The sequence below is a fragment of the Dermacentor andersoni genome, chromosome 1 (assembly GCF_023375885.2).
Source record: "Dermacentor andersoni chromosome 1, qqDerAnde1_hic_scaffold, whole genome shotgun sequence".
In the NCBI taxonomy this organism is placed as follows: Eukaryota; Metazoa; Arthropoda; class Arachnida; order Ixodida; family Ixodidae; genus Dermacentor; species Dermacentor andersoni.
Window position 1 is genome coordinate 293335177 of NC_092814.1, and position 11145 is coordinate 293346321.

Consider the following 11145-nt stretch of genomic DNA (forward strand, 5'->3'; position numbering starts at 1 on the left):
AACTTTGCTCTGAAGGTACGTCGGACAGAATTTCTCGCGCCTGCGGCACTGGTACTGGATCAGTCATCGTCACCGGCGGCCTTTCAGCCACTTGTGTTCAACCACGGTTGCTAGATTTTCAATATATGCGGCCCGGGCTCCACTACGGTCGTTACTGCTCCCACAGAAACGTGTGATGTTATTTACAAGGTACATCGCCGTAAGCGAGAAAGCTACGATCCGCCACGACTTAGCCCGCTGCTTCACCTACTTTATCGCGCCGGCAGCCAGCGTCAGAGGTTAAACAAACTTGACTCCACTCGGCAATGCCGGCACGCCTAAGGACACGCGCCTACAACGTGCTAAGAAACTTCCTACATTCAAGGAGCAAAAGCCCCCAGATTTTCACTCTCGCGCCCACTCTTACTCGCGCCTGCGCACCATCGACTGGCGATCCCTCAAATGAACGTCTCGTGGAGAAAACTACGCTAAGCTTCCCGCAGCTTACAGCGATATGTCCGAGTTTGTGGCACTTATAGCAGCGGATCGTTCTAAAAGATTCGAATTTTCTTTTCTGCTCTTTTTGTACTGTTTCCCCGTTGGACTTCTCGCTCTTTTCTGAGGGCTTTTCCTCCACGTCTACAGGCTCCGGTCGTCTAGTCGGCGAACCCTTTTTGAAGGGAAATGGTTTCCGCGGTCCATTTCGACCGTTACAATTTCCGTCCTCGGCGTTCAGCTTTCTACGCGTTGCGTATTCTTCGGCTAATTCAGCCGCCCTTTCCACAGTGTTCATTTACATTTCCTCTGTCTTGCACCCACAGCTTCACAGATTGTGGGATGCTTCTGTAGAACTGCTCTAGATACATGCATTCAATAATCATGTCTCTACTCTCGTACACTTCCGCGCTTTTCAACCACTCGACTAGGTTTGCCTTTAAGTTGTATGCAAACTCCGGATACCCCTCGCTATCCTTCTTGCCCGTGCTTCTAAACCTTTGCCGAAAAGCTTCGGCTGAAAGGCGGTATTTCTTCAAAAGACTAGCCTTAACCTTTGCATAATCATATGCATCTTGTATACTGAGTCTGGCGATTACTTCCGCAGCCTCACACGGCAACATAGACAGCAACCGCTGTGGCCATGTACTCGGACCGAAGTTCATCTTCTCGCAAGTCCTTTCAAAATTTCCTAGGAACAAGCCTATGTTGTTCCCGACCTCAAATGGCTTTAACAGCCTGTCCATGCGGTATAATTCTGCCTCACTTGATCGTCCCAGAGCCCCTTCACTTCATTGAGACAACTTCAAACGTTTGCTTTCAAGTTCAAGTTGCAGTTTTCTTAACTCGCGATCTTTCTCGCATTCCTCTCAGTCCCGTTCTTCTCTCTCTCTCTGTCCCGTTTCTCTCTTTTCCTAAGAAGTTCTAATTCAATTTCAATGTCCTCCTCACTGGCCTGTTCGGAAATCAGCTGCAACAATTCCGATTTTAGCATTTCCTTGCGTACCTCCAGGCCCAGTTCCTCACCAACAATCAACAATTCGTCTCTTAGCAGTGTCCTAAACTCCATGATTGCTGCTTTACTGCCTTGGTCCTGCTTGCTAAACATACCTAGGTAAACAACCTAGCTAACAACAATCCAGCTTCCCTACTGTTCTAAACAGAACAACCACAAAATGAAGCCTAGAGAGTCTAAGCAAGAACCAAGCACTCGCCGCAGACACAGCACCACGTCGCTAAGTCCGTCTCGCCGCTGTCAGCCAGTTGTAAGGATTGGGGTCGGGCATGAAATTGTTCATGCCGTCGTCCAACTCATCCACGCTGAGGACGTTGTTGAAGGGAAGGACTTGTTATCATCGAGGACGATGAATATCGGATTTATTTACAGTATCTGCACGAGAACGTTACAGTTCATCAGTCTAGCATGACTGAAAGAGAATGCACACTGAAGAGCCGACAACGGCTGCTTATATAAATACTGTCCTCCCTAGATCCTTAGGTGAGGGGAAAGGGCCGTTCAACCTTCGACCGATTCGGAGCGTCCAAAGTCATCGTAGCCGACCCGCATTTGAGGGGGAGGGTTTACACACTCACTTCCGCACAGGTTTCACTGGCTACACCAAGGTGAGAGGGTTTTCGCAGACACGGGTCTTGCCCTGAGCAGGCGCCTCTTGATCCCCGAGTTGACCCCGCAGATAGTGGCTGCCGCGTCTGTCCATTGACTGACGACTTCTAAGGCCCGTGAGACGGCGCCGCAAAACATCTTCCAGGAGTTCCCCCGCTTCAAACGGACCATGACGGTGACGGCGAATACACTAACAATACTTGGTCCGCCGACTGCCTCTAGACATCCCGGCGCCGTTCGGCTGGGGACGCGGCGCATTGTCGTCTTCACAAAGCGAGTCGCCGCAGCGGGCCGCGCAGGTTTCGACGGTCGCTTCCCCGAAGATCGCCAGCCCCCGCAGGTCGAACGTAACACCCTTCGTGCTGCCTCGCTTCAACGCGAACTAGGCGCGCGAGAACGCAGCGCATACGAAACCATCATCTATAGACCGTTTTCACGGCGACCCTATGGGTGCCGCCATTGCTTGCATCCGCGTTTTCATTGGATGTGCATGACGCCGGTGCGGCTCAGCAAACCTCCGTTTCGGCGGATATCGTAGGTGGTGACTGGATGACGAACTTGTGGCCACAGCTTCAGGGGACATGTGAGCGAGTTCGTAGATCATTACGCCTTGTCCGGATGGTGCGAGCAGCATATACGGAGCTTGTACTAAAAGCTGTATAGGTGCTATGTATATATAGCAGTAACGACCGTAGTGGAGCCCGGGCCGCATATATTGAAAATCTAGCAACCGTGGTTGAACACAAGTGGCTGAAAGGCCGCCGGTGACGATGACTGATCCAGTACCAGTGCCGCAGGCGCGAGAAATTCTGCCCGATAGATATTAAATCAGGATCAGTGTCATTGGTTTTCTATTTGGAAATGACTTTGGAGCGGCGGCACGTCATATTTTCTGACTGTAAAGTTCCTCGGTGCGGTCGATCATTATCTGATTATATATTTTCTGCATAATAGCTCGCGGGTGTGCTCAGTTGCAATAGATTTGTTCTTGCTGCGCACGAGGCTTGGAACGTAGACATTCTGTACTTTGCAATAGCTTGTGGCAAAGACGTATTATCGTTAGCCACTCGCTTACTATGCACTGTCACAAAATGTACAGCTTTGAGCATTTAGTGCGTCATCGCGTGTAGTCGCCGTCACCCATGTTTCGGCGCATTTATTCACGTGCGCCTATTCACTTATTCTGTATACGTTGGCGATAGATTGGGCGTAAGGTTGCGTGTGAGTTGGTGTGGATGTGTCGAGACGATGTGCGAGAAACTATGCCGGGAAGCGGCGCTACTCCCTTTGTCGCTGTGTTACGACCAATACTCACTCTTGCCGACGTTTGGGGGTTGAAGTCCTTTCTTTCGAGTTTAGCGATACAAAGCTGGCGTATGTTTGATTTTTTTTTCTCCGCCATAAAGGTGGTGCATCGCGAAAGGCCGGCAACACGGGCAGTCAGTCGTTATGTAACAGCAGCCCGTGGACTTGGTCACGCACATTCATTCCAATCCTTAATATTGTCGCAACGTGAGGAGCAGGGGTCGTAGAGCGTTATTCAGGAGGCACAGTGGCGGGTCGCCTTTTTAATACCGAGTGCAACTGCGACTTCTTCACTGCGCCTTGACAAAAACGCTCATGCCTACACGCGTTGACCTCTTCATCGGTGTACTGGCGCGGCATTTGCGTCCCTCCGAAGGAAGCATCGCCCCGATGCGCAAATTAAACGGGACTATGGGACAGAGTACAACAGGACAGTCACACACGCACACACACACAAAACGAGAACAAAAAAAAAGCGAAAGTTAGGTCGAAAGGTGCGCCTTCTTCCGTACCACATGCACCACTTCGGGGAAGTGCTTGCGGCGACTGGAGCTATTGTCACTGTCGGGAACGGCCTCGTAATTCACGTCGCTCAGGTGGCGGATCAGTCGGTACGGCCCAAAGTACCGTCGTAGGAGTTTCGGAGAGCCCACGACGGCGTATGGGTATCCAGACCCATACTTTGTCGCCGGGGGTGTAGAAAGTGGACCTGTGTTGAAGATCGTACCGTTTTGCAGCTTGGTCTTGCTTAATGCAGATACGTACGCGGGCAAGCTGTCTGGCTTCGGCGCGCTGAGTAAATTCGTCAATGTCGGTATGTCGGTCGTCAAACTCGTGCGGCAACATGGCATATCCAGCATTGTTGTGGCTTCGCGACCATGGACCAAGCTGAACGGTGTCATTCCAGTAGTTTCCTGTCGAGCGGTATTGTAGGCGAATGCTACGTAGGGCAAAATCTGATCCCAGTTATGTTCTATGTCGACATAGATGCATAGCATATCTACGAGGGTCTTATTAAGACGCTCGGTTAGTCCGTTCGTCCGGGGATGATAAGCGGTTGTTTTCCGGTGGCTTGTCCCACTGAGTCTGAGACGCGAGTCGAGAAGCTCGGCAGTGAAGGCAGTTCCCCTGTCTGTGGTGACTACTTTTGGGGCGCCGTGCCGATAAGGACGATGTTTTCAATGAAAAAATTTGCTGCTTCGGCTGTTGTGCCCCTCTGTGCAGCTTTCGTCTCCGCGTAGCGTGTCAGGTAATCGGTGGCAACAATGATCCATCTGTTGCCGGCTGTAGAAGTTGGAAATGGGCTCGAACTTGGGCGAATGGCTGGCCTGGTACCTCGACCGGATGTAAGAGACCTGTGGGCTTACCGGGAGACGCTTTGCGTATTTGGCAGTCCGGACATGTTTGTACGTGACGTTTTACAGCAGCGGGTAGCTTCGGCCAGTAGTCCTTCCTTTGGAGTCGGGACAATGTTCTCGTGTAGCCTAGATGACCTGCGGTGGTTTCATCGTGGCATGCTTTTAGTACTTTTAGAAGTGATGCCGGTACGACAAGCAGGTGCGTGCTGCCACTGGCAGTAAAGTTCTTATATAGAACATCGTTCCGGAGACAAAACGACGGCGGTCCCCTGGCATAGAGTCGCGGAACGTCTTTACTTCGGCCTTCCAAGAAATTAGTGAGTGGGAGCAGCTCTGGGTCGTGGCGCTGCTCCTGTGAAGTAGTGACGGCGTCGACGACGCCCGAAAATGCAGTGTCTACGTTCACGTCATCGTTACCTGCGGACTCGACGGGTGACCACGAGAGGCAGTCGGCGTTGGTGTGCCTCTTTCCTGATTTGTAAATGATGGTCATGTCGAACTCCTGAAGCCTAAGACTCCAGCGCGCCAGACGGCCAGATGGGTCTTTTAATTTAGTCAGCCAACAAAGAGAATGATGATCGCTGACAACCTTGAATGAACGGGCGAAATTTGTTAAACGCCCACACCACGGCGATGCATTCCTTCTCGGTAGTTGAGTAGTTTTCCTCCCTACAGTAGTTTTCCTCCGTACGAGAGAGAGTTCGGTTAGCGTAGGCGATCCCTTTTTCGGAGCAGTCTTGCCACTGTGCCAGTACGGCACCCAGACCAACATTGCTCGCATCAATGTGAAGTGCTCTAGGGACATCTTGGTCGAAGTGCGCAAGAACAGGAGGCGTTTGCAGGCGTTGGCGTAGTTCGCTAAATGCTGCTTGCTCATTTTCCCCCCACAGAAAGGGAATATCGTCTCGTGTCAGGCGTGTTAGCGGCGCAGCAGTACATGGAAAATTCGCAATAAAGCGTCGGTAATAGGCGCACGGCCCCAAGAAGCGCCTCACTGCCTTCTTGTCGGATGGTGTGGGGAACTTTGCCACAGCGTCTCTTTTGGCTGGATCAGGTCGTACACCCTCGTGACTGACGACGTGACCGAGAAAGCACAATTCACTGAAACCAAAATGACATTTATCGGGCTTTAACGTCAGGTCAGCCGAGCGTATGGCTTGGAGAACAGTGAGTAAGCGGCTTAGGTGCTCCTCAAATGTAGCTGAGAACACTATGACGTCGTCTAGATAGACCAAGCATGTTTGCCAGTTCAGACCTGAAAGTACGGTGTCCATTAGACGCTGAGAAGTGGTAGGCGCTGAGCACAAACCGAAAGGAGGTACCTTAAATTCGTAAAGGCCGTCGGGGGTCACCAAGGCAGTTTTGTCACGATCTCTCTCATCGACCTCGATCTTCCAATACCCGCTTCGTAGGTCCATTGATGAAAAATAACGTGCTTGCCGCAGCCTGTGCAGCGAATCGTCGATGCGTGGCAGCGCATAGACGTCTTTCTTCGTGACCTGGTTTAACTTGCGGTAATCGATGCAAAATCGCAAACTGCCGTCTTTATTTTTGACTAAGACCACGGGTGACGCCCAGGGACTTTTCGAAGGCTGTATTACATCATCCTGGAGCATCTTCTCCACTTGCTTTTGAATCTCTTCGCGTTCCTTGGAGCTACACGGTAGGGATGTTGTCGAATCGGCCGCGCAGTATCATCCGTGATGATACGGTGCTTGGTCAGTGGTATTTGTGCGACCTTTGACACAGTCGAAAAGCAATCTTCGAACTGGTGTATCAGCTCCAACAGGCGCTGCCGCTCGGAAGGTGACAGGGTGAAGCTGACGTCGACAGACAGAGGAGTCGAGGGCGGGTCGGTCGTTGCTTGTAGAGCGAAACAATCTAACTTGGGTGATGTCGCAATACGCAATTGCGGTACCCTTCTGGATGTGACGGCGTTCATTGCTGAAGTTCGTGAGAAGCACTTCTGCATGCCCATGAGTCATGTCGAGTACGCCTCTAGCAATGGAAACGCCTTGCGTGAGCAATAGTGCAACGATTTGCTCCGCGATCACATCCCCGTGGTAGGGCTTCGTGCATGATACAGATACAAGGGGGCAGGATCGCGGCTGAATGGTCACATCGTCGGCGATTCGAAAACGCTCATGTTGCCCGTCATTCATCGTGTCGCCGTATGGGCTGGAAGAAAATGTCACCATACGTTCCGGAATGTTTATAACTGCGCCGTGATCTCGCAGAAAATCCTCCTTCAAGATGAGGTCTTTGCAGCAGTCGGGGAGAATGACGAGAGTGGCAACGAAGCTGGAATTACCGATGTGGATTCTGGCGGTGCATGTGCCCGTTGGTGTCATTAGCTGACCCCCGGCACTTCTAATGTGGGGCCCTGTCCTCGGCGTCTTCACTTTCCTAATTCGGTCGGCCAGCTCTTGCCGCATAATCGAGAAGTCTGCGCCAGTGTCAACAAGTGCGGTGATGTGATGTCCATCCATCAGAATGCTGAGATCGGCACGGGCAACGTCTTCGGCGTGACTATTCGTCGTCGTCATATCGTCATTGTCGGCGTGAGTAGTCGTCGTCGTCAGGTCGTCTTCGTGGGGAGCGCATGGGGTATTTTCGGCGTCTCGACACAGGGTAACCTCCCCCCGGAGGTCGCTGCTGTTAGTTTCCCCGGCGCGAACTAGGGGAGCGACCACCCCTGCCGACGTCAGTGGTAAAAGTCTGACGGTTTGGGGAAGTGTAACGCACAGGGGACGGGGACTGCCAGCGACGACGTGGTGAAGCTGCCGGGCTGGCCGACAGCTGATCACTGCTCGGGGCGCGACGGTCATCGAAGTCCACGGAAGCGGCAGGAGAAAAAGGACCGGTTCCAGCGTCTGGATAGGGGCAGCAGCGGGCAATGTGACCTGGTTCGCCGCAGTGGAAGCAGAGTCGTCGACGGTCGGCCGCGCGCCACTAGTCGGTACGGCGAACTGGAGGTCGTCTCACAGACTCCCGTTGCCACCACGGCACGGTGGCGGGCCGTGGCGAAACAGATGGGCCATATTTCCCCGCATACATGGTGACGGTTTCGTTGGGATTCTGTACCCGAGCCTCAATAAGTTGTTGCGCGTAATCGCGCCGGTCCGAGCTCGAGAATGTATAGAGGAGCCGACAACGAAAATTGCCCCACGTTTGGAAGCTCGCTTCCCTGTTCGCGTGCCACGTACCAGCGCTGTTTTCAAGCGCGAAATAAGCACGGGCAAGTTTTTGTAGGTCGCAGCGATTGACCATAGCGGCACGTTCGTACTGGTCAAGCCAGTCCTCAACATCTTCAAAAGCATCGCCGTGGAAGATGTCGGGCACGCGAGGGTGTTCAAGTGTCATCTGGGAAAGGCCAGGCGCCGTCTGTGAAGGAGGGAGGAGTGCCGATGATGTAGCCATGTCGGTGAGAGTCGCAACGGGAGTGAACTCCGGGCTGAGGCCGAGCAGGCGCCTACTGAAACGGTGGACTGGAGTCGTTGTGAGAGGTGGAGCTTCGGTACTGGGTGAACGGCTTCGAACAGGGGTTGCCTGCATGGGGTTGCAGGCTCCAGCACCTCCACCAGTGTCGCAACGTCAGAAACAGCGCTATTCAGGAGGCACAGTGGCGGGTCGCCTTTTAATATCGAGCGCAGCTGCGACTTCTTCACTGCGCCTTGACAAAAACGCTCATGCCTACACGCGTTGACCTCTTCTTCATCGAAGTACTGGCGCGGAAATATATACCAGTCACTATTTTTACAGCAAACTACTGCACACGCTTACCCTCTACCGCTCCACATTTTTGCAGCATGAATGGAGCCCAATGCGTTGGCGAACACCCAGTTGCAGTTCCGACAGCTAATCGCACAGTAGCAGGGCAGAAGCTATAATGGTTTCGTACGCGTGCGCCTTCGCTGAGGCTGCGGTGCGCCGCCGAAATCACCATCTCCTTCCTTTAGAGCAAACTGCCTCGCGAAAATGGTCTATATGCGGCCGGCTAGCCTTCGACCCCAGCGCAGAATGCCTTCATGATAGGACGCGCGCGGCCGCGTTCAGCCGCCGTAGTTGGAGCAGACGAGGAGATGCGTACTAACATACACTCCCTTTCTCTCTCTCCTAGCATGCGCACATCTCCGCTACCCCGCTTGCACGCGTGAGAAAACGGCGCGCACCCTCCCCGCCTTCCGCCCTACAAGTGCGATAAGATACTGCCGCATCACGCTATCACACTTCTCAGCTCACCCTCGCAAGCTTTCGCTGGCACCTACAGCACACGGCGCGCGGCCGCGATGTTATCGCATTTGGACTTTATACGGAACATCACGGCGACACCGGCGATGACGACGGAAACTCGTCTGGAGTGTCCATATAATTGCTGCCGCGATAAAATGGAACAGAATAGAGAAAGTGTGGAGTTAGAAGAGAGAGGTCCTATTTGGTATATCTACAGTGTTTACATTAACGACTATTAGCGCAATTTACTCTGTACATTTCACCTCCTGTGCAAGGTACGCGATGAGTGCACGCATGCCAGCTAGCGGGCAGGACAGTCCATTGTGCTTACCGATCATTGTGTGATTATATGGAGATTACAGAAATCAGCCGGGTCTCCACTTTTATTCTCGGGTCAGTGTATAGGCGTTCTTGAAGTGGACACAAACTCGCCTCCACGTTCCGCAGCCCCCGAGGCATGTAGACCGATACCTGGCAGGTACACCGTATACAGATTTGGGCGCCACTCGCGTGTCTCCCCTCGCGTGATGCGCGTACCGATTCCGGGAGAGGAGCGAGAGAGAATTTATGCAGATCCAACGCGTATTTTGGTATCTACACTGCGCTTATTTAATAAATTCATGCCAAGTGGTACAAAAATCCGAGTATGAAACTCTATGCATGACACCACCCCACTCGGCCAGCCACCGGAACGTTCTTATTCACCGGCGCCACGACACCGACGATAACACTGACGAAGTGTCACTTCAAAAGCTTTAATTTTCTCTCCTTCCATCTCTTATTTAGTTTATTTACGTAACGGCGAACTACGTAATAATAAACAAACAAACGAAAACTTTTCAAAGACAATGTTTTCCCGCTTTCTTTGCGTCTGTTTATCCCGCTCAGCTGGGCAGAGAGAGGCATGCGTTCTAAGACGGTAATTTCCTCACCTTGGTGCGCACGAATCGATGTAGCATCACCACGGAGCGCTGTTCCTGGCCGCTGCTGCGCATAACAAGTTGGCACTTGAAACGTCGTCTCCGTTTGCTGAAAAAAAAGAAAAGGAGTGGATTAACCGTATCGGGTGCCGTTTTGTTTTGTGTGTGCATGGTGCCACTGCGAAAACAAATAATAAACACCTTTCTTACTTTATAAAATGTACGACTCCTCACGCCCGTCACGATTCTTGCGGCTTCAACTTCTTTCTTTCCAATCGAACGTGACTGCTCGCGCGCTGTTCGGCAGTTTCCACGCCAATTAGTGCCACTAGCCGGACGAGTCAGAGTTATGCAAATTTAAAAATCACAATTTACGACTACCTAATGCATTATTCTCCACATCGCGGATAAATATGAATCGCATAAAGTGATAAGATCACTGAGCCAAAAATGTAGCAGGCGACACGTGTGACGCTACATGCGTTAGCGACGTCGTTACTGTCGCATAGCACGTGCTCCGCGTGCTCACGTGATTTCGCTCCAGAAAGGGGGGGGGGGGCAACTTCAATTTCCCTATTGAAATACATGTGAAACGCTGAAATTCTGTCATTAGGCAACGTCTCAACAGATCCGAATGCAAGTTATTGCATTTAAGATAGAACGATAAGTTCTAACGACTATGAGAAGCAGAATTTTGTTGAGGGCTAATATTCGGTTTTTTAAAAAACGCGGAAAATCGTGTTTTTTTTTTTTTTTTCACTTGAAGCACAAAGTTTGCAAAATTCGGAACTCTGCACCAAAAATAGATGTCGCAGGTCTATAAACTGCATCTGTTAGAGCGCCTAGAAAGAACTACTGTGGAGTATTAGTTTGCTGCTTACGTAGAACTGTTAGGTGGTTTATCATGGTTCCGTAAAATTCCTACTCACAAACTAGTAGTATATTTCAGTCCATAACACCTCAATTTTCCTCGCTTTTCAAGTCCCAAGGGGTGCATTTTACAGAATTGATGCAATTTTTAAGGGACGCTTTCATTGTCTTTTCCTTCGACTTTTACACTGACGCTGCTGTCGATGTCTTGCACGTCGCGTTGGGGGGTGGTCCAGAGCGTGTATATACATGGAACGAGCGTGGCAGAGAGGGAAGGCGACACGAGGAGCTCTTTAAACCTTTCATCGACGGTCGTCACAATACCCTCTAATGCTCCCTTGGCGTCGCCACAATACCCTGC

The 11145-nt window shown here is 51.6% G+C and overlaps 1 long non-coding RNA gene across 1 annotated transcript in view; it reads right to left on the minus strand.

Moving 5' to 3' along the window:
• LOC126548619 (uncharacterized) overlaps positions 1-10179 on the minus strand; it is a 36808-nt gene extending 26629 nt beyond the window's left edge. The window contains exons 1-2 of the long non-coding RNA XR_007602991.2: positions 10125-10179; positions 9927-10023 (exon numbers count right to left, since the gene is read on the minus strand). This is a non-coding gene — a long non-coding RNA (uncharacterized lncRNA). The remainder of the gene's footprint in view (positions 1-9926; positions 10024-10124) is intronic.
• Between the last annotated feature and the right edge of the window lie 966 nt (positions 10180-11145).